The sequence below is a fragment of the Carcharodon carcharias genome, chromosome 18, assembly GCF_017639515.1.
Source record: "Carcharodon carcharias isolate sCarCar2 chromosome 18, sCarCar2.pri, whole genome shotgun sequence".
Taxonomy (NCBI): Eukaryota; Metazoa; Chordata; class Chondrichthyes; order Lamniformes; family Lamnidae; genus Carcharodon; species Carcharodon carcharias.
Genome location: NC_054484.1, coordinates 112,382,547 through 112,407,701, shown reverse-complemented (window position 1 = coordinate 112,407,701; position 25,155 = coordinate 112,382,547).

The following is a 25,155-nucleotide window of genomic DNA, read 5'->3' as shown; positions in this document are numbered from 1 at the left end:
CAGAATTTTATTCGTGCAGCAGAATCATTGGTTTCAAGTATGTTCGTAGCATTTAGCCATCCAGGAATTCATTGGAACTGAACCCTATCAAGAAGAAAAGCCTTTTGGCCTCTGACTTTGGACTCTGGAACAGATATAAACGAATATCCATTTATTTTGGTACCTATACTGTAAAGCTCCTTACCTCTACCCCATACCCCCATTCCACTGCACCCCACATAAATAGCTTTGTGTGTGAGTGGGCGAGGGAGCTCCATCCTCACAACCCATCCCCCGCTCCAGCCCGTTTTGAATGTGTAAAATAAGGTAACAATCTGAGTTAATCGTAACTCGTGTTTGTTGTGGGTTGTTGGTAACATTGGATCTCAAAAATTCAGGGCTTGTGAAAAAAAAATCATGGCACCAAATATTGTTTTAAAAACCTTCCAGAAGAATTCTGCTTAGGAACAGGTTGTAAGAGGGGATTAGTGCAGATGGAACTACCCTCCTGTCTGTAACAACGTTTTGACTTTTTCTGCAGGACAAAAGGAAAAAATTAAAAATAATAAAACATTTAAAATTAATTCATTTAATCATCAGAGGGCAAAATAATTGACTTGTCAATAAGACATGAAAGAAAAACCATCACCGTGGCCATTAAACTTTATCACTTTTTGTTATTTCAAATAGGACTCTGCTGAACCAAAATAAGGCTGTCAGAAGCACCATGACACTCAAGGATAGCCATCTCTTCTGGAAGTTTCCAACATCAGATTCAACAACAATTATCCACTGTCACACTTGTGGAACCTCACCACCTGCCCACCCCCCCTCCCCCCGCCACACCCCAACTCCCACCCCCCACACCCACACACCCCCACCACCCCCAGACATTTTAGGATGCTTTTTGACGTTACTTATGACCTTCATGGCACTGTATCCTGGCAATGGGATTTACCTGATGGGGAAGTCCCCACTCCCATGCCACAACCCGGAGACTCCCATTTAAGGAATGGACTGAAATTGCCCTGGAATATACAAAGTTCCATGGACTAAAGCTGAAAATGCAATTTCAATTTCGAACTTAGGATGTTTCCGGCTATGGTAGAACAATAGTCACCCAGGAATTGTTCATAAAATTTGAAACCACTTCCAGCTTCTGGGTAAAATTTGCACTGGCATTCTGCATTGTTCTCACCCACCCCTCAATACCACCCCTATTACATTCCAACGAGGCCAGACTACATCCTCCACGCTTGCTGGGCACAATATGACCTGACCTGGCCCCAAATCCCACTCACTTATAGGGTACCTTTATGTTCTCGCTGGCTTGCCAAAGATCTACAACATTGACCGGCCATTTACACTTACCTGTTTCAAACCAGCTAGTCTTGGACAACGATATTCATGTCAGAGTTACATGTAACTGAGCTGCACCCACATTAGGCCCTGTCAGCGATTTGCTCTATAGGGATCTTGCCTGACCTGAGTCGAAAGTTTTGGTGAGATGAGACGGCCTGGATTTCCAAGTGAGTCATTTTGTGTGAACTGGTAACCTGACTCAATGGCCACTCCATCAGAAGTTCAGGCCAAGTTTGATCACAAAACTAGGGGACTCACAATTCACCACACACATTATTCCTGCAGACGTGCTAACAACCCCATCTCAAATATACAGACTGTCAGTGGAAATGGAAGTTTTTTTTGCATTTTTACAAGCTTATCCCTCCAGCAGATTCATTGATTCTATTCAGACAATGGCCCATTAAGCAGGCCACAGAAAATGGATGGGACTCTTTGAGAGACAAACAATTGTGATATTTTATGCCACAAAACAATTGCCAGGTGCAGGTACCAGAAAAAAAAATACACATGTTTAGGATTCGTTGAGCAGGAAGGTTGTTAATGTGGGTAAATTTGAGGTTATGCACTTTCGTAGGAAGGAAGGTGGCTGAATATTGTTTAAGTGGAGAACGAATGCAGAACACTGTGGCACAGAGGGATTTGGGAGTTCTGTGCATGAATGTGGAGAACGTTCACTAAGGGTATGGAAAACAAATCCATTCCATTTAAGATTGTTCATGTCTCTTTGGACTTTAGAAGAATGAGAGGTGACATCATTGAAATATTTGATGTTCTTCTGGTGCTTGACATAGTAGATGCTGGCAGATTGTCCTCCCTTGTGTGAAAGCTAAGGAGCAGAGGGCATGATCTCAGAGTAAGGGGTGCCCATTTAAGACAGAGATGAGGAGAATTTGTTTTTTTTCTCCCGGGGGTAGATAATCTGTGGGATTTGTTACTGTACTGCACTGTGGAAGCTTGTTCGTTAAGTTTTTTCAAAGATGAGATAGACAAATATTTCATCAGAAATGGAATCAAAGTTCATGTGGAAGGCGGGAAAGCAGAGTTGAGGATTCTCAGATTATCCATGACCTTGTTTAATGGGGGGCAGACCCAAGGGGACAAATGACTACTCCTGCGATGACATCTTATGCTCTCATGGCCCTATGGCAATGTGGTCAGTCAATTCGAGTTACTATTTTAAAATATCTATGTGCAGTTGAGTGAGAAACAGGCCAGAGTGCTATTTTACATTCAACCTGAAATGAACAACATTATGGGCCACAAATTTAATCTCATTGAATTATGTTTTTATTTCTAAATGTCTCTGGCCAGCACATCCACAAAATCAAGTCTGCTTTCAACAATCACATCATGCCGTCAATAGGAACATTGTGCTGCTGCCTTCTGCTTGAAAACCATTCGAACGGAAACTTCTCACAGAAAGGAGCTTCCAACGGATGTTCACTGTTAGGCTTCTCCTATTACGAGAACCAATATTCATTACTGTGGTCCTTTAACTATTATTATTGATAATGTAAAACTCGCTCTTTTCAATCCTCATCAATTATATTTGTACGCATGTGTGTATGTGTGTGTGTGTGTGTGTGTGTGTGGATGTGTGTGTGTGTTTGTGTTCGGATGCAAATATCTCTTAGCTGCTGTGAATGCTTTAATAAATTAATATTCTGCGTTAATCATTAAGAGAGTTGTTTTTAATTTTCTTTCAAGATTTGACCCCAAAACCGATGTCTTGGGGTGACTGGATGCTGGGGGGAGAGTTCACTTAGTGACAGGAAAAGAAGCTGGATAACATGAATAGAGATACAACCAGTAACAGAGGGTACCGGGTGAAATGAGTTACTGAGTGACGGTGTGAGGGACTTGGGTTCACTTCAGTGGATATGCAGTCAGTAACACAGGGAGCTGGTTGTGAGTGGGGTTAATGAGAGATAGTGTGAAGGAGCTGCATTAACATCAGTAAATATACAATCCGTAACTTAGGGTTCTGGGGGAGAGGGGTTATTGAGTGAAAGTGTTACGGAGCTGGATTCACGTCAGTTGCGATACAGTCAGTAGCACCGGGCGCTGGAGGTAATGTGGTTACTGAGTGACAGTGTCAGGTATCTGGTTTAACATCAATACAGAATATGTTCAGAAGATGGGGTGCTGCTCGGAGAGTAGGTTGATGCAAACTAATGCAGTCCAAGGTACCATTGCTTACCATTTTATATTTACAATCAATTGTTAGCTATGTAAAATTGTCTTTAAGCCCTTAATAGCATTGGACCGGTTGTGATGAACCCCTGTGTGTGCAGTCTGTCTCATTTAGGTAAAAGGAATCACTGAGGTGAAAGAGGAACCCAGACCAAAGGTATCTAAATAAATATGCTGAACTGCACTATGGGCTGGAAGAAGCAAAGCAAGGTGGCTAATTTAACTAAGGTTAAGCCTCGCTAGAATTACCAAGTTCCACAAAATGATTTGACCTATAGGAGTCTTCATTCCAGGGACGTTAGACAAACCGAGAATCATTCAGAGGAAATAAATGTACCTCCATTTACCAGTGTTGGTGCTTAATAAAGATGCTTCAGATGAGAAAGTGGAGCCAAGCTGACTATGGCAGCTCAATTGTGACCTTGAAAACAGGCCAAAACAGGAGACATCTGCAGAAAGCTTGGAGGCATAAAAATCAGCCTTTAAATAATAGAGCACAGAACTTTAAAGAGGAAATATTTAACAACAGAGTCCACAGCAAAATATTTGCTGAAAACTGTAAGGGAGATTTCATCAGTCACTCAGAAGTCATACACGGAAATCCCATCAGTGGACTCCGGGTAACACGGAAGCAAAGTGACCGGTGCTATCGAGATCATGTACTTTGGTTGAGCAGTTTAATAAAGATCAGTCACAATAGGTGGAACCTCATACACATTGTTATGTGTTTTTGACATCCAGAGTAACGACAAGAACTGCTAACCTGGTATAAGATTTTAGAGTACTTGACAAGCCATTCAGGAATATTGAAGGTAAATAAATAGCAGAATGTGCTCTGGATGAGTTCGTCAGGAAATATTTGCCAGTGAAATTACCTCCTAAACAGTGGGGTTTTCGGATTATCCTGGAGGGATTTGATTCAATTGGTGAGGCAGAAATGTGAATGCAGGGGGCCACTTGTAAAGAAGAGTTAATGACAGCAACTTGGCTGATGGTTTAACAGCGACAGCATGGGAAATGCGAAACCTGAGAAGGTACAGTTTAAGCAGGAGTTTGGAAGCAGACATAAGAATATCAGTGAGCGGGACGGGGTTATTAATGGATTAATAAAACAGCTAGAAGACAAGAGGAAAATGAGGCAAAGTAAGAACGAATGATTAGACTGCAACGGAAACGGTCGTTAAGGATGATTCAGTATCCGTAAAGTTAGTGCGTCAGCAATCAGCATCAGTCTGGCGAGTGGACTGTATGAGCTTCAGAGCAGAGCGATGGAGAAGATAGAGCAGAGCGATGAAGAAGATAGAGCAGAGCGATGGAGAAGATAGAGCAGAGCGATGGAGAAGATAGAGCAGAGCAATGGAGAAGATAGAGCAGAGCGATGGAGAAGATAGAGCAGCGCGATGGAGAAGATAGAGCAGAGTGATGGAGAAGATAGAGCAGAGCGATGGAGAAGATAGAGCAGAGCGATGGAGAAGACAGAGCAGAGTGATGGAGAAGATAGAGTGGAGCGGAAGCTGATGGTGTGAGCATTATCTACCGAGTTTGGCACCACACAACTTCAAAAAGAGAGATGTGTGAAAATAGAGCAGACTGTGTGCCTGCATATGATTCAGAGTTTCAGACAGCAGTTGAAGATGAAAACGGGAGTTGCATTTTAATTTGTGTTGGAGCGGTAATAACACTTCCAATTCTGTAACAATTACATAATAAGAGGAGCAGGATGGTCCCGGTACTGAAGAGGATCACTCATTGGTAACCAAGTAAGCAGATTGGGAGCTGGTACTCGTGTCCCTCTGAGACAAAGAGGTACCTTTCTTCACCAGATAGTCAGCCAGGCCTCTTGCCGCTGGACCGTAGGGTTGTATACCCGTATACAGTTGGTGCACTGCGGAAAATGGCAGGGGACGTGGCGAACTTAAAGCCAGCTCAATACCCTTACAGACAATTGCTAGTGCTAGATCGGGGCAGGCGGGGAAGCATGGTTTAGGCGAGGGAGAGAGAGAAAAAAAACTGTAGCTTCATTTCTTGGGACCTGACATTTATGCAGCATTCCCAGTGAAGAAGGATGGGAGAGGTTGCCTGGGACACATAGAATGAGAAAGGTTTAATGGTGATGGGTTTAGAAATACAGAGTTTCTGCAATAGTAACCAAAATCCCTGGCGAAACTTCTGGGAACAAGTGTTCACATCCCACCAGGTCAGCTGGTGGATTTTGACTTCAATTAATAATTTAGAATTAAAAAGCTAGTCTCAGTAATGGTGACTATGAAAGCATCGCAATTGTCACAAAAACCCATCTGGTTCATTAACTTCCATTCGGGAAGGAAAACTGCTGTCCTTACCTGGTCTGTAAACATGTCACTCCAGATCCAGTGCAATGTGCTTGACTCTTCTGTGCCCTTTAGAAATGGTGTGGCAACAGGTTAGTTAAAGGACAAATAGGATAAGGGCAACAAATGATGGCATTGCCAATGAGGTCCACACCCTATTTCGGAATAAAGATAAGTAAATAAGATATTATTCTTCTAAATTAATGGGACTAATGGAAATCCTTCTACTTTGACCTGGAGAGACTGTTTTCAGCATGTAGCAGATATCATGCGGTTCCGGACCGAGACCCAGTTATACTCTAAGTGGCACTCTTAAAACAACGGCTGCAGACATGCAAAGCTCACCGATTACCGCATTGACAATCCAGCTCGGAGGAGCTTCACCAGTCGGCTACAGAAATAAAGGCGGAGAAGTCTTGAGAAAGGTAACAGGTCTCTTTGAGAAAAGAACAGAAGGAAAGCAGAAGCACATGGCTATGAAAGAGCTCTGAAGAAACGGCAAAGGGAATGATGTTCCAAAGAACAAAGAGCTGTGGAGAGTTACAATTGTGGAGGAAAGGGACACTTTAGAAAGCCTCACAGTGGGAGGGAAACAGATAGCAGCACCACCAGCTCCAAGTGTCCCTAGTCCACGTGAATCTGGTAGAAGGTCAGACACAGTGAGGAAAATATGCGGAAACCTCGCAGGGGGAGCTCTAAGCAGCCGAAAGGGTTGTGGGATTAGGTTTTAGATATTTTACAGGTTTGGATCTATTAACATTTATATTTCTATTTATTTGCTTTGATGATCTAACTCTCTGAGCAAATGTAAGAGTAATCCATCCCGCTGCGTGAAGTTACATTTTTGGCATGTATGGAATAAACATAACAAATATAAATATAAATATGACGTCAGATTTAGAAATTGAATTGTTGAATTCAGCTGAGCGATTTTTTACTGAATTAATTTAAATATATTTTGTGGCCTTCAATTAAAATCTGACAAATTAATTTGAAAATTAACATGTTCTCTCTCTCTCTCTGTCACTCTCTCTTTTCCTCTCTCTCTCGGTCTGTCACTCTCTGTTTCTCTCTCTGTGTCACTCTTTCTCTGTCTCTGTCTCTCTTTCTCTCTCCCTCCGTATTTCTCTATCCCTATCCCTCTCTCTCTGTCTCTCTGCCTCTCTCTCCCTCTCTGTCTATTCCTCTCTCTTTCTATGTCTCTCTGCCTCTTCCCCTCTCTCTCTCTCCCTCTCTGTGTATCAATCTCTCTCTCTCGCTCTGTCTGTCTCTTTCTCTGTCTCTCTCCCTATCTCTCGGTCCATCTCTCCTTCTCTCTCTCTCCCCCCTCTCTGTCTCTCTCTCTCTCTGTATCTCACTCTGTCTCTATATCACTGTCTCTATCTCTTTCTCTCACTGTCTATCTGTCTATACAATTCCCCTTTGACCACAATGCCGACCCTAAATTGACGCCCTAAACATTACCCATTTACCCCAACCTCACTTCCTATTTATGACATCACTACCTCCGATACGGTTGTCTCAGCGAGTTTTCCTCCCGTTATCTGACTGATGGATTCCAGTCCAATCAGTGTGAGTGATCATGATGACAGACAGGCACCTCGGCCAATGGTAATAAGGATGCATTCCGGGGTGGAATTATAGTCCAATCAGTGAACTATAATGATGAAGGACGAGCTGCCCGGCCATTGGGAGGAGAGTGGTTTAATAAGTGAGTTTTTCTGCCCAATCAGTGAGGAGTATACATGATGGGAAGGTGGTCCGGCCAATGGGAGGAGAATTATGAAACGAAGTGTTTTATTTCTGTCCAATTATTGTGGAGAACCCATGATGGACAGTCAGCCTGGCCAATGGGAACTCTCAGTGATTGAGATCTTCTCATCATTGAATGAATTGAAGAATTGGAGTAAAGGGATATTTCAGCACATTCTTCAGCTGCTGTCTGAACAGAGTCTGTGTCACGGCGTATATCGCAGTGTTAGTGCAGCAGCTCAGGAGCTGCAGCATGAAGCCCAATTCCTGAACAAACTCATGTAAATATACTGACCAAAACCCCAAATTCCGCATCCGAACCATATAGAATAAACCATTATCATTGACCATAACAGGATGAAATTGGCCGAGATTACAAACAGTAAAATGATGGATTTCCTCGACTCTCTCAACAGGAGTCTCTGGGACCTCCAAGCCTGCGCCGATCATATTGCCCAGAAACTAAAACATTTTGCACTTCTGGGGTCTGTATCCCTCTATTCCCATCCTATTCATGTAGTTGTCAAGCTGCCTCTTAAACATCACTATGGTACCTGCTTTCACCACCTCCTCAGGCAGCGAATTCCTGTCATCACTTTCCTCTGTGTAAAAAAACTTGCCCTGCACATCACCTTTATAGTTTTCTCCTCTCACCTTAAATCTATGTCGCTTATTAATTGACACTTCTACACTGTGAAAAAGCTTCTATCTACACGGTTCATGCCACTCATAATTTTGTAAACTTCTATCAAGTCGCCCCTTATCTCCGTCGCTCTAGTGAGAACATCACAATTTTCTCCAACCTCTCCTCATAGCTAATAACTCCAAGACCAGGCAGCATCCTGGTAAAACTCCTCTGAACCCGCTACAACACCTCCATATCCTTCTGGTAATGGGGTGACCAGAATTGCACGCAATATTCCAAGTGTGGCCTAACCAAGGTTCTTTACAGCTGCAGTATGACTTCCCAGCTTTTATACTCAATACCCCTGCCGATGAAGGCAAGCATGCCATATGCCTTCCTGACTACCTTATCCACTTGCGTTGCCATTTTCAATGACCTATGGACCTGTATACCCAGATATCTCTACCCGTCAATGCACTTAATTGTGGTGCCATTTACTGTATTATCCCTGCCTGTATTAGAACTTCCAAAATGCATTACCTCGCATTTGATTGGATTGAACTCCATCTCCCATTTCTCTGCCCAAGTCTCCAACCGATCTATATCCCGTTGTATTCTTGACAATTCTATTCACTATCTGCAACTCCTCCAACCTTAGTGTCATCTGCAATCTTACTAATTAGCCCAGTTACATTTTCTTCCAAATCATTAATATATACTACAAAGAGCAAAGGTCCCAGCACTGATCTGTGTGGAACTCCACTAGTCAGAGCTTTCCGTTTAGAAATGCACCATTCCACTGCTACCCTCTGTTTTCTATGACCAAGCCAATTCTGTATCCATCTTTCCAGCTCACATCTGATCCAGTGCGACTTTTCCTTCTATACCAGTCTGCCATGATGGACCTTGCCAAATGCCTAACTGAAATTCATGTGGATAACATCAAGTGACCTTTGTCCCTTCATCAAAGTGAGACTTCATCAAGTTAGTGAGACACGACCTTTCCTTCTCAAAACCATGCTGCCTCTCACTGATACGCCCATTTGCTTCAAAATGGTAGTAAAATACTGTCACGAAGAATCTTCTCCAATAATTGCCCTACCATTGATGTAAGGCTCACCGGCCTGTAATTTCTTGGATTATCTCTGCTACCCTTCTTAAACATGGAACAACATTGGCCATTCTCCAGTCCTATGGGAGCTCACACATAGCCAATAAAGATACAAAGATTTCTGTCAAGGCCCCAGCAATCTCCTCCCCTGCCTCCCTCAGTACTCTGGGGTAGATCCCATCTGGCCCTGGGGACCTATCCAAATTAATATTTTTCAGGACGCCCAACACCACTTTGTTTTTGATCTCAACATGATCCAGGCTATCTACACACTCTTCCCTATACAAATCAACCGCTTAGAGCTTCTCTTTGGTGAATTCATTTAGTATCTCTCCCATTTCTTCTGGCTCCACACACAGATTCCCACCTCTGTCCCTGGGTGGGCCTACCCTTTCCCTGGTAACCCTCTTGTTCTTTTACATATGTATAATAGGCCTTGGGATTTTCCTTAATCCTGGTTGCCAGTGACTTTTCTTGACCCCTTTTAGCCCTCCTGACTCCTTGCTTAACTTTCTTTATATTCTCCAGGGGCTTCATCTGTTCCCAGCCTTCTAGCCCTTATGAATGCTTCCCTTTTCTTTTTGACTAATCTCACAATATCCTTCGTGATCCAAGGTTCCTGAAACTTGCCATGCTTATCCTTCATCCTAGCAGGAACATGCCGGTCCTGAATTCTTTTCAACTGATGATTGGAAGCACCCTACATGTTAGTTGTTGATTTGCCATCAAACATCCACCTCCAGTCTAGATTTCTCAGTTCCTGCCCAATGTTGTTATAATTAGCCTTCCCCCAATTAAGCACCTTAACCCGAGGACTCCTGTTATCCTTATCCACCAGTGCCTTGAAACTTACTGAATTATGGTCACTTTTCCCGAAATGCTCCCCTACTGAACCTTCAACCACCTGGCCGGGTTCATTCCCTAATACCAGGTCCAGTATTGCCCCTTCTCTAGTTATACCATCTACACATTGTCTCAGGAAGCCCTCCTGGATGCACCTTACAAATTCTGCACCATCCAAACCCTTAACACTAAGTTATTCCCATTCAATATAGAGAAAGTTCTAATCACCCACCACAACAACCCTATTGCTTTTAAAACATCCCAAAATCTGCCTACATAAATGTTCCTCATTGTCCCGCCAGCAATTGGGAGGCCTATAGTAAACCCCCAACATTGTGACTGCTCCCTTCCTATTCCGGAGCTCTACCCATATGGCCTCGCTGCATGAGCCCTCCGAGGTGTCCTGTCGTACAGCTGTGATATTCCCCTTAACCAGCAGTGCAACTCCCCCACCTCTTCTACATCCCTCTCTATCCTGCTTGAAACATCTAAATCCTGGAACGTTTATCTACCAGTCCTATCCATCCTTCAACCAGGTCTCTTTAAATTCAATAACATCATAGCCCCAAGTACTAATCGCAGCTATAAACTTTTCTGCCTTGCCTGTTATAGTTCTTGCATTGAAAAAAAAATGCCTTTCAGACCCCCAGTCCTACTGTGTTCAGTAATCTCTCCCTGCCTGCCCTTCCTCTTAGTAATAATGGCCATATTCACTGATTGCCAGTCATTTATTTCACCTGTTGACCTATTGCTGTGGTTCCCACCCCACTGCCATACTAGTTTAAACCCTCCCGAGTGACACTACAAACCTCGCAGCCAGGATATTGGTGCCCCTCCAGTTTAGATGCAACCCGTCCTTCTTATACAGGTCTCACCTGCCCCGGAAGAGATCCCAGTGATCCAGATGTTGGAAGCCCTCCCTCCTATACCATCTGTTCAGCCACGTGTTTAGCTGCACTATCTTCCTATTTCTAGCCTCACTGGCACGTGGCACAGGGAGTAAACCTGAGATTACAACCCTAGAGTTGCTGGGTTTTTTTAACATTTTGCCCAATAGCCTGAGCTCCTGCTGCAGGACCTGGTCCCTCTTCCTGCCTATGTCATTAGTACCAATGTGTACCACGACTTCTGGTTGTTCTCCCTCCCCCTTCAGAATGTCCCTAAACCGATCAGAGACATCGTGGACCCTGGCAACATACCATCCTGGTGTCTCTTTCACGGCCACAGCAGCGCCTATCTGAGCCCCTGAGTATAGAGCCTGCTATGACAATTACTCTTCTGTGCTCTGACCTCCCCCCCCAGGCCAGCCAAACCACCCCCCACCCCGCTGAACAACAGAGCCAGCCGTGGTGCCACTGCTTTGGCTACTGCTGTTGATTTCCCCTGATAGGCTGTTCCCCCCAACAGTATCCAGAACGGTATACCTGTTACAGAGGGGGACAGCCACAGGGGATTTCTGTACTCATTGCCTGCCCCTTCTAGTGGTTACACATCTATCCGTCTCTACTCAGCATGTGACCACATTTCCAAAACTCCTGTCAATGAAGCTTTCCGCCCCCTGAATGCTCCTAAGTGCATCCAACTGCTGCTCCAACCAATCCATGCGGGTCTGTGAGGAGCTGCAATCGGGTACACTTCCTGCAGATGTAGGTGTCCGGGACACTTGAAGAGTCACAGATTTCCCACATCCCACAGGTGAAGCACTTCACCCCAGCAACTGCCATTTCTAAAACTATTTAAGAAATTAATTTAAATCTAATAACTACTTATTGACTCCTTATTAACTATACGTTCCCTAGGGCTAGATGTCTACTATAAATGCTAAATTCTAAGAACAGTAATCCCCTGATAATGGTCTAGTTACCCTCTTCATTTTAAGTAAGTGATAAATTTATTTGGTTTAATTAATTTAACAATGTTTTAGTTTCAAATTCAGTGTAGATTCTCTACCAGCCAATCAGGTCACAGATTTACCGTGACACCACTTTTATTTTTATTTTTTTAAGACCCGAGGTCTACAAATCCACGAGGTAAGGTTTTTTATAATCAGCAATCTGGATCTCCGCCCTCCGACTCTGCTCCCTGGAACTCTCCTCACACACGTCTATCCTGTGTCTCCGCCACTCTCCTCGAGCTCTTTTATCCCATGTCTCTGTGCTCCTTGTGCTGTATCCTGTCCACACACAAAAACACACACACACACACACACACACACGGCCACACACAAACAGAGACTCTATCCCTCTCTCACACACACTCACGGCCACACACACACATGCACACACACAAAACACACACACACACACGGCCACACACACACAGAGACTCTTTCTCTCTCTCACACACACACACACACACACACACACAGACTATCTCTCTCTCACACACACACACACACACACGCACACACAGAGACTATCTCTCTCTCACACACACACACACACACACAGCCACACACACACGCACACACAGGGAATCTATCTCTCTCTCACACACACACTCACATACACAAACACACACACACACAGCCACACACACACACACACAGATTCTATCTCTCTCTCTCACACACACACACACACACACATACAGCCACACACAGACAGCCACACACACACACACAGCCACACACACACACACATGCACAGACTCTATCTCTCTCTCACACAAACACACAAACACACACACACACACACACACACAGACACACAGAGACTCTATCTGTCTCTCACAAACACAAGCACGCACACACACGGCCACACACAGAGACTCTATCTTTCACACACACACATGGTCACACTCACCCACGCACACACAGAGACTCTATCTCTCTCTCACACACACAAGCACGCACACACACATACACACACACACACGGCCGCACACAGAGACTCTATCTCTCACACACACATACGTGGCCACACACACGCATGCACACACAGAGACTCTATCTCTCTCTCACGCACAAACGCACACACACACACCCACGCACACACAGAGACTCTATCTCTCTCTCACACACACAAGCACGCTTGCACAAACACACACAAACACAATTCCACATACACCCATACTGACGCGCATACACATAAACACATAATCACACTCATACTTAGAGAAAACGGGACAATATTATGCACACATAGACAAACTATCATAAACACTCTCTGACACACAAACACACAAAAAACACATACACGCAGAGACAATCTTTTTAAAACAAGCACACAAACACACACACAAACTTTCACACATAGAGAAATTGTCACACAAATGCACGCACTCACGCGTTCAGTAATATTCACAAAAAAAGCATTCACGGCTTTCTCTCTAGGTCGCATTATCTCTCCGACACAAACACCTTTTCATGACCACACACATGCAGAAATTCATTCACAGAAAACCACAAACACACACATGCACACGCACATTCATGCGGATGCACATATTAACTCATGCTTATTGAGACAAACAATTATATATAAGAAGTACACATATGACCACACACACACACACACTTACATGCAAACACAGATACACACAGAGAAACAGGTACATGTACAAACACAGAGTCACGTGCACACACAAACAAGAACACATAGACACACACACAGAAACACACAAACATTGTCAAGGAAAATTGAGGATGGCATCTAAATGCTGGCATAAACAGTGAAATACACCTTTCTTAAAAATGCATTAAAATAAACTCACTCACACACTTGCACAAACACACGCACACAAACACACACACACACAAACTCGAAGAAACACATAAGCTCTCCAACGCACAAATATACATGCACACACACACACCCAAGCACAAAATCTCACATGCACACACATATGGACACACTGATTCACATGAAGAGAAACACACACAAACAAACACAAACTCACAGACTCTCTATCCCTCTCGCATGCGCACACATACACACACAAGCATACACACACTCACAAACACACACAAATGGACACACTGACACACCACACATAGGTATACAAACTGTCACAGACACACATAATGTCAAATACTTGCATACTGTCACATGCGCCCATATACTCTCACATGCACACACATATGGACATGCATAATCACATATATTGAAACAAGCACACACACAGGAACACAGTAACAAACCAAAATAAACAAACTTCTCAATGGCAATAAAGCATGGGAAATGATTTCTGGCCTAGCCAACAATGCCCACACACTGTTAAAACAAATTTTGAAACACACACATACACTGATATACACACAAACGAAGACACACACAAACACATATTCACTGACACACACAAACAAACGAACAAACACACACACACAAACACACGCACGTTGTCACACATATGCATGCACACACACCATGCTCGCAAACACATGTACATGCAAACACACACATGCGCACACAAAAATAATCACACACTGAACCCAATGCATGGAAAAAACACAAGCAAATACACAGAAACACACACACACAGTCTCACACACACACACATATATACATACACACACACACATGCACGGTCACAGGCACACAAACTGTCACAGGCACACACATACTCTTACATGCACATATGTATGGAAATGCAAACTCACATATACAGAAACAAGCACACACACATTCAATGACAGAAACACACCAACATACACACAATTCTTAAGGGCAATATGGCATACAAAATAATTTCTGGCAAAGCCAGCAAAGCCCACGCACCATAAAAAATAATTTGTAACACACACATACAATGACACAGACTTGAAAACACATGCACATACACACACAGACACACAAAGTCACACAAACAGTCACACACATGCACACGCGCATACACAGGCACTCAAACACATGCAAACACAAATTCATGCTTGCGCACACAAAGACAATCATACACTGAATCCAACACACAGAAATAAACAAATGAACACACAGAAACTCATACACAAACTCACACACTCACACATGTGCGCACACGCACGTACTCACACAGACATGCACACACAAAGGCAATCAAATATTCAATCCAATTCACATAGATGCACACAAACACACACATATACACAAACACACACACCATTCCACAGACAACCATACGGATGCACACATACTCACGCACATGAAGGTGCACAAATACTCGCATTCTTAATTACAGAAATATGCATAATCACTGGCACACACAGAAAAACGTTCACAAACGACCACTGACAAACGCAGAGAACAAAAATGCAGGCATGCATACCAAGAGAAACAAGTAAAAATAAGAGCATAAAACACACACAGATATATTCACTCGGAGAGAAATTTCCACACAAGCGCATGCACTCACTTATACAGTGATATTCACAGAAAAAACAAACACACGTCTCACTCTCTCTATCGCTTACACCGGCACATGTTCATGAAGACACACATGCAGACACACATATGCAGATACACACAAACACAAGCACACAGAAGCACATGCACAGATGCATTCATGCACACACACACATGCACACATGCTCATTCACACAAACAACCTCATGCAATAAACATACATGCGTACACACACACTTGCACACACACAAACACAGACACATTCACACAAACACAAACTCACACATGCACACACATATGGACACATTGATTCACATATGCAGAAGCACATACAAACAGTCTCATACATACTCTCGCATACATGTGCATGCACACAGGCATCCACATTCTCTCACATGCATGCACATGTGGGCATAGATGTTCACATATACAGAAACAAGCATACCTACACTCAAACACAGAAATACACCAAGATGCAAACACTTCTCAAAGGCAGTACGGCATGGCAAATCATTGCTGTCTGAACCAGCGAAACCCTCATTCTGCAAAATTTAATTTGAAGCACACACACACACAAACAAACACACATTCCTCTACACACATGCACTGAAACGCTGAATCCCATACATAGAAACAAGCTCGTCAAAAACAAACTCAGACACACTAGTCAGACACATTTGCCCACACACACACATGCAAGCACAAAGCCAATCACAGACTCAATCCATATCAGAGGAACACACACGTGTACACACACACTCACACTCACACTCACTCACACTCACACTCAGGCACACATAGGAGCACACATTCACTCTCACACCACTGCAGAGAATAACACAAGGACAGACACAGGCATGAACACAGAGAGACACAAATGCAGAAGATCACGCAGATACAGACTCACACCCAGAGAAACAAACTCACAAATACACACAGATGCACGGTCAGACACACACACACACACACACACACACACACACACACACAAACACAGGAGCAAACACACTCAGAGAAACACAAACTCAGACACACCCACACCAACACAAAGCGAAGCACATGCACCCAAATGCACTTTTACTCATGCAGAAGCACGTACTCATGCATGCATACATATAGACACAGTCACATGTAGATATACACATACATTCAAGCACTCTCTCACTCTCGCTTAAACACTCACACATGAATGCACACAGGCGCAAACTTAACACAAACTGACACACACACACACATAGACACATACACACACACTGGCACACTGAAGGGCCGCTTTTAACTGCAGAAGAGTGTTTAAGTTGCAGTTTGGTGACTGAGGCAATTTAAGGCTAATTTCTATCTAAAGACTAGTCTTAATTGAAATTAGTATTTAACTGAAAAACTGCTGTTTGGGTTGGAAGAAGGTTAGTTTTAGGCCAGCTTAACATAGTGTTTATACAAGCTCTGTTTGCAGCTACAACTCGTTAATTAGATAACTGACTAAAAGAGGTTTTCAGTGACTAGATTCAGAGTCTATAAAAACACGCCATCTTACAGTGCTAACATTGTCTGCACTGGAGTGCTGCTTTTGGCTGCAGCAGAGTCCTTAAGTTGAAGTTGGTGACAGACAGAGTTCGGTGAGATGGGGATGAGGTGATCCTTTGAGCACAATGAGCACGGATATTTTAGTATTTACTACCTTTATCGCTTCAAATTTTTAAGGTCCCATTTTTTTGTTCATCGTTTGTATGGGACATATTCTGTAACAATGATGAGCAGGAGGAAGGACCTTAGAGCAATTGTAATTATTTGATATTAAATGTCATCCAAAAGGAGTAATTTAACTTTAGCTGTAAGCCATGGCAGTACAGCTCAGAGCTGTTGTGCGCTCCACCTTCTCTATGTGGGAAGCCGGGAATATTTCCACTGGCCAACATGTGTGCAGGAGGTATCGACAAGAAGTCTGGGTTTCTGAGCTGTAGCGGTGGTTGGATACACTGTGGTGCATTCACCATGTGGAGACAATTGTGCATAAATGGATAACCACCAGGCAGAGCAAGAGGACTAGGCAGGCAGTGCAGGAACCTACTATGGCAATTACTCGGCATAAACTTGTAAATTTTTGAGGGAAATGGCCTCTCAGGGGAAAACAGCAGCAGCCAAATTTGTTGCAGCATGTTTGTACTGCTGCACCAGGGAGGATTAAAAGTGTGGGAATGCAATATTTATAGGGGATTCCATTGTAAGGGGGATGGATCACCCTTTTTGTGGCCACGAACAAGACTCCAGGATGGGATGGTGCCTCACTGCTTCTGTGGTCCAAGATGTCTCAGAGCAGCTCCAGGAAGTGGGGGGGCAGGGGGGAGGGAGAGAGAGGGGTGGAGGGGGGGAGGGGGGGTGCAGTGAACAGCCAGTGGCCGTGGTAAACATTGGTTAAAACAACATAATTAAAAAAACATGATTTGGTACTGAAAGAAGAATATAGGGAGTTAGGAAGTAAATTGAAAAGTAGGACCTTAAAGATAGTGATCTCAAGGGTACCACCAGTGCCACATGCCAGTCAGTATAGAAATAGCAGGATACATCGGTTGCATAGGTGGCTGAAGGGAAGGTGTGAGGGGGAGTGTTTCTGATTCCTGGGAGAGTGGGACCGGTTCAGCGGGATGTGGCACCAGTACAAAGGGGATGGGTACCCCCTGGGCAGGGCTGGGACTGATGCCCTAGTGGGAATATTTGCAAGAGTGTTTGGGGACTGTTTAAACTCCAATGCCAGGGGAATGGGAACCGATGCAAGGAGTTAGAAGAGAGGGAATCTAGGACAAGAACAAAAGACAGAAAATGGAATAAGAAATGTGATCGGCAGATAAATCCAGCGAAGAAATCAAACAAAGCCTCAGTGAAATTTAGTGGGAAGGCGTCAATATTGCGAAGAGCAATCAACATAGTGGACAGATTAACCATGCAAGTCGCTGTAAACAGGTATGATATATTCGGGATTACGGAGACATAGCTACACAGTGACCAGGGATGGGAATTGACCAGCCTTGGGTATTCAGTATTTAGTAAGCACAGACAAAAATTAAGATGCTGTGGGTTTGCATTGTTGGTTAAGGAGGAAATTAACGCAATAGTGAGGAAAGATATTAGCGCTGACAATGTGGAACCTCCACGGGTAAAGCTGAGAATCACAAACGAGAAAAAAAAAACATCAGTTCACTTTTTTATACTGTGTTGACCCCCAACCTGCAGTGGCGATTACGTGAATCTCATTAAACAGGAAATTGGACACACATGCAATAAGGGGGCATCTGCAATTATGGGTGATTTAATCTGCATATAGATTGGACAAACTAAAACAGTATCAATACTGTAGAGGAGGAATTCCTGGCGTGTATGCGGGATGGTTTTCTGGACCATTACGTTGAGGAACCAAATAGAGAACAGGACATCCTATGCTGGTAATTTTGTAATGAGAAAGGAATAATTGGCAATCTAGTTGCACGAAGCCCCTTGGGGATCAGCCAAGAAAATATGAGAGAAAGCTTCATCAAGATGGAGAGTAGCATAGCTGATTCTGAGACTATGGTCCTGAATGTCAGTGAAGGAAACTACGATAACATGAGGCATGAGTTGGCTAAGATGGATTGGGAAATGTTACTTTAAGGGATGATGCTGGATAAGCAATGGCGAACTTTCAAAGAGAGCATCCGTGAGTTGTAACAATTCTTTATTCCTGTCCGGCACAAAAGTGAAACAGGAAAGGTGGCGAGACCAGAATTACAAGTGAAATTAGAGATAGTATTAGATCCACAGAAGAGGCGTAAAAACCGGCCAGAAAAAAATAAAAACACAGCCTGTTGATTGGGAGCAGATTAAAATTCAGCAAATGAAGAACAAAAAAATGATTAAGAAGCAGAAAATAGAGTACTAGAGTAAGCCTGCGGGGATTATTAAAACTGCCTGTAAAAGTTTTGTAGGTTTGTGAAGAGAAAAAGATTGTTGAAGACAAATGTAGGTCCCTTACATTCAGAAACAGGTAAATTTGTAGTGGGGAACAAATAAATAACGGTTCAACTAAATACAAAATGTGGTTCTGTCTTCACAAAAGAGGACATAAATAACATACCAGAAATGCTGGGGAACACAGAGTATGGGGAGCGAGAGAAACTGAAAGAAATCAGTATTTCTAGGGAAATGGTGTTGGGAAAATTGATGGGAATGAAGGCCGATAATTCCCCAGAGCCTGATAATCTACATCCCAGACAACTTAAGGGAGTGACACGAGAAATAATGGATACAATGTTGGTTGCCCTCGGAGATTCTATTGGCTCTAGAACAGTTCTTATGTATTGGAAGGTAGGTAATGCAAACACACTGTTTATAAAGGGAGGAAGAGAGAAAGCATAGAATTATGGAGCACGCACACTAAGGTCGGGAGTGGGGAAAAATCTAGAGTCCATGACCAAAGAATTACTGGCTGAGCATTTGAAATCAGTGGCAGAATCGAACAGTTGCAGAATGGATTTAGAAATAGAAACCATGCTTGACAAATCTACTGGATTTTATTGAGGATGGAACTCGTAGAGTTGATGATTGGGAGCCAGTGGATGCAGCTTATTTGGACTTTCATAATGCTTTCGAGAAAGACCCACCTAAGATATTAGCGTGTAAAATTAAAGTGTGTGGGATTGGAGGTTTTATATTGATATGGATAGAAAACTGATTGGCAGATAGGCAACAAAGTATATGAATAAATGGATCTTTATTCCCCGAATAGAAAGCAGTTACTAGTGGGGTATCGCAGGCATCGGCGTTTGGACGCCATTGATTCACATTATGTATTAATGTTTTAGATGAAGGGACTGAAAGTAACATCTCCAAATTTGCACATGACACAAACCAGGGTGGGAGGATGAGCTGTGAGAAGGATGAAGAGATGCTTCAGTGTGATTTGCACAGGCTGAGTGAGTGGGAAAATGCATGGCAGACGCAATATAATGTGCATAATGAGGTTTTCCACTTTGGTTGCAAAAACACGAAGGCAGATTATTATCTTCATGGCTATAAATGGAGAGATGGGAATCTGCAACGAGACTTGTATGCCTCGCATGGTTGTCACTTAAGTGAAGCAATAAGGTGCAGCAGATGCTAAAGACAAATGATATGTTGGCCTTCATAGCGATATGATTCCAGTACAGGAGCAGAGATGTACTGCTGCAATTATACACTTTGGTGAGGCAACGCCTGGAATATTGTGTGCAGTTTTGGTCTCCTTATCTGAGGAAGGATGTTCTTGTTATAGAGGGGGTGCAGTGAAGGCTTACCAGACTGATTCCTGAGATGGCGGGACTGGTGTATGAGGAGAGATAAAGTGAGTTAGGATTTTATTTCGCTGCAGTTCAGAAGAACAATGTGGATTTCACAGAATCCCACAAAATTCTAACATGACTAGACAGAGTCGGTGCAGGAAGGATGTTCCCAGTGGTAGGGGAGTCCAGGACCATGGGAAACAGTCTAAGGGTGCGGGGTAGTGCATTAAGGACTAAGAGGAAGAGATATTTCTTCACTCAGAGAGTGGTGAGCGTGTGGAATTCGCTACCAAATAAAGTAGTGCAGACCAAAACTTGTATCATTTCAAGAAGAAGTTTGTTAGAGGTGTTGGGGTGAAAGGGATCAAATGATAGGGGGAGAACGCGGGTGCAAGATATTGATTTGGATGATCAGCCATGATCATAATGAATGGCCGTGCAGGTTCGAAGGGCCGAATGGTCTTATCCTGCTCCTTTTTTCTATATTTCTATGTTCCTGTGATTCACACAAACTCTGTTTCCATCTCACTCTGTGTCTCTCACTCTCTCACTGCCTACATCTGTCTCTCTCTCTCTCTCACACACACACAGAAGCACCCACGCACATATACAGCACACACACAGACACACAAACACACATACACTTAAATGCAAAGACACACATACGAATGCAAACATAGTCACACAGAAAAGGGTGCACACATGCTGAGAGAAAACAAATCACACAAGCAGATACTCATTCACACACACAGGATCACACAGACACCCCCTGCCACAACAAAGTGCATAGTAAAGCACACGTGCACATGCAAACAGTAACACACACAAAGCAGGCACACAGACATGACTCTCCCTCTCGCACACACACACGTTCATGAACACACAAATCCAAACACACACACACACGCACACAAGCACACAGACGCGGGCACAAACACGTACAATAACTCACACACACCAGAAGTGAAAAAGTTAAGGACCTTCAGACACCCATAGGGGCAACGATCCACTAATGGACATCACCATGCTCAGTCACTCGGTTGACGCCAGGAGTGTCTGGAATATCCGAATTCCCTTTTACTGTGATCTCAGCAGCCCCTGCTCCACATGCCGGGGAGGGTGCCACTGCTACACAACATGATGCTGGAAGCAATCTGCGGACCTCCAGCTCTCCAAAGTCCAGAGTCCGGCCGTCAATGTCATCACAATCACCAGGCTGCATCCACCTCTGCTCTGAATTTTGGAGTCCATCAAGGAGTATCGGCAGAGTTAGGGACGTGAGGGAGATGTCGTTGCACAGCCTATGCCAGTGTTAATCACTTCTACTTCACTTGTGTGTAAATTACCTCCCCAGAATGTGCCTTTCCTATGACTCCTTGTTGTGATGAGCAACATTCGTGTCACTCGGATTTGAAAGTTTGATTTGTTCAAAAGGTAAAGGCAGGTGCCTCAATGCAGGGCCCCTTCCCAGAGCTTTGTGCTGCCATTAGACCAAAGTGATGGTCCAGATTCTCACTCAGTGACTTATTACTGACATCTGATCATGGACTGTGCTTGTGATTGCTGGCAGAAAGAAGTGGACAGGTATCAGAGACATCCACCATCCTCTCTGCACTCTCTCAGGGCCTTTAAGCTGGAGCAGACCCCCATCTTGTCAGCATCTGTGGCCGATGACGTTGTGCTCCTGAAGGAGTCAGATGCTGAAAGCTGACCGAGGATCAGGTACATTAAAGTTTCCCAGCTGCTTTTCCATGATACGACCCTGATCCCAGAGCACAAGTGAGCTGCCCTCAGCCAGACAGGAGTCAGACATTCAGAGGGGAGATGGGAAGTTCTAGGAGTCTCCTCAATGCATGTCATCATCATCCTCCTGGAATCGAGTGGGGCCTCCACTGCATCTCCATGAAAGGAGCATTCCGACAGAAGATATGTGAGCTGTCGTCAGCCAGGCTTGAATCAAATATTCAAAGATGCGATGTGAGGATCTGTGCTGTTTGCTGACTGCACGTTATTACCATGCTCCACAAATCTAGCAGCTATGAGAGGGCCCCGAGTGCGCCTGCATCCTCTGGCCAGTACGATTGCCTCATTGTCGGAATGATCGCCTTCCAAATCCTCCTCACCCATATTCCCCTCGACATCCTCCTCAGTGGAGGAGACAGCTGGTTCCTCCATCTCCTCCTCACTCTGCTTCTCTGCCCGTAGCATTGTCAGGCTATAAAGGGCGAAGCAGGGGACAGTGGTGCATCACACCCTCTGCGGACTGTATTGCAGGTCACCACCAGTCAGGTCCAGGCACCAGAACCACATTTTCAACATCCTGCTGTTTGCTCCTACAAGGTGCGAGCTGCAGCATCAGCTTCATTATAATTTCCCTCTGCTGCAGTCTGTGTTCACCCGCATGGGTGTCATTAGCAACCTCCTCAGTGCTTAATCCTTCTGCCTGGGCACCCTTCAATGCTGCTTTTGTGGATGCTGGAAGTCGACAGGGATATGAGAATTACTGATACATCCTCCTGACAGAGGTAGACACACACAGGACACCATATTCCCTGAAGGATCCAAGTTCCCTCTAACCATCAGAAAGAGTTTGATGACAATAATGGAGGTCAACAGCTCCAACGTGACCATCCAGAGAGCTGGACAAATCGTCAAAAGCGCCTAAATGACCTCCTGCATTCCGCCAGGGAGAGGGGGATGTACACTCTGGGCATGCAGCCTGGCATCTCTGCATACACCATGTCCGGCCTCAAGAGGGCACAGGGTATATGATTCTCAGCAGCACTACAGGAGGCGGTGCCCATGAGCAAGGTGAAAAGAACAATGCTGATGATAAACGATGGCAATGAGGAGATAGAACTGTAGATCTCTTGGAGAAATCTCCAATCACCGTGATTCAATTAGAAACTACATCATCCTTCCCCTCTTGTCTTTGAAGTGGTAGAGGGAGCACACAGCCCAAAGCTACTGAGGAGGGTGTGCGGGACCCAATATCTCCATTTTATTGGACCTGTGGAGGAGAGGGCTTTGCAAATTGCCAGGACACCATCCACACACCATTGTGCTTTACAGCGAGTCCCCCCTTCGAAGGATATCAGCCATCCTTACCCGGTCTGACCAGCATCTGGCTCCGTGGTTTTCACTTTTCCCTGACATATTGTGGGTGTCATCCCATAAACCTTGTTCATGCTTGACATACCATTCAGACTTAAGATGGATTTAATGTCGTATCTATGGTGTTTCGAAATTCCACCCCTCCAGTACATGTCTTGGGTCTCACTCTTGCAAGGCAGCAATCAACTGGTGGGATGAAGGATGAACTAGTCTGTGGCCAAAATGAAGTCTTACTGTGCCATTGGCGCCACCATGCCCTTAAATCTAGCTAAAGTTCTCTCTCCTAACATGTCCCCCTATACCCTGTGTCACCAGGTATGGACCTGGCCACATTGCTGCTACAGCCAGGTACACCATGTCATACCCACTATCACCCATGGAAATGTCTCTGCAGAAAAACAACTTGGACCACAGGTCCAGCCGGATTTGGTCTGTGCATAACGTTATCAAGGCCCTGTGTGAAGAGGAGATGGTGCATCCTGTTGGATGGTGCGCTCAGCAGACTGACAAAGCCGGTTGACAGAATTCCTCATCCCAGAACTTCCAAACAAGCTCCAAGAAATCATATTTGTCTGGTGGCCACCAAGGTCCTGTCTGTCACTCACTTGCTGCGTGTACACGTTGCCCTCATCATGGCCTTGGTGGGGAAAAGACGGCTGTCCAGCATCTTCTGCAGTTTCCCCTTGCAACGAAGCTCTATGGGCTGATCCCTGGAACACACACCGAGATAAATATCAGCAGCTGCTGCAGGGCCATGAATTCGTTGAAAGACATTTTTTTCTGAGCTGAGGCTTCTTGTTTTTCAGTTGAATGACGTAGTCCATGACCGTGTGTATCAGTCTGTCACCTTTTCATGGTCCTGGACGACACACTTCATAAGGGGAACAACTTGAAAAATTTACTTGTGCGAGCTCTGTGATCTGCTTTAGATCTTGGATCTTAACCATGGTGCAAACTTGACTATATCTGTTTCACTGGCACGTGGATTTTGCAAAGTTAGATACAGTTTGATATTGTGACTGTCACAGAGAAGCTGCACATTCAGAGACTGGGAGCCATTTCTGTTTATGGGGCAGACCACATTCTGTGTGGGACACTTATGGGAACTTGAGTGCAGTCAACCACATCCTGTACCTGTGAAAACCCAGCAATGGAGGTAAACCCTGACACGCTATGTGCCTGAGATACTGTGTCAGTGTCGTCAGAGATGAACTGGCCCGCGTTGTAGGGAGGGCAT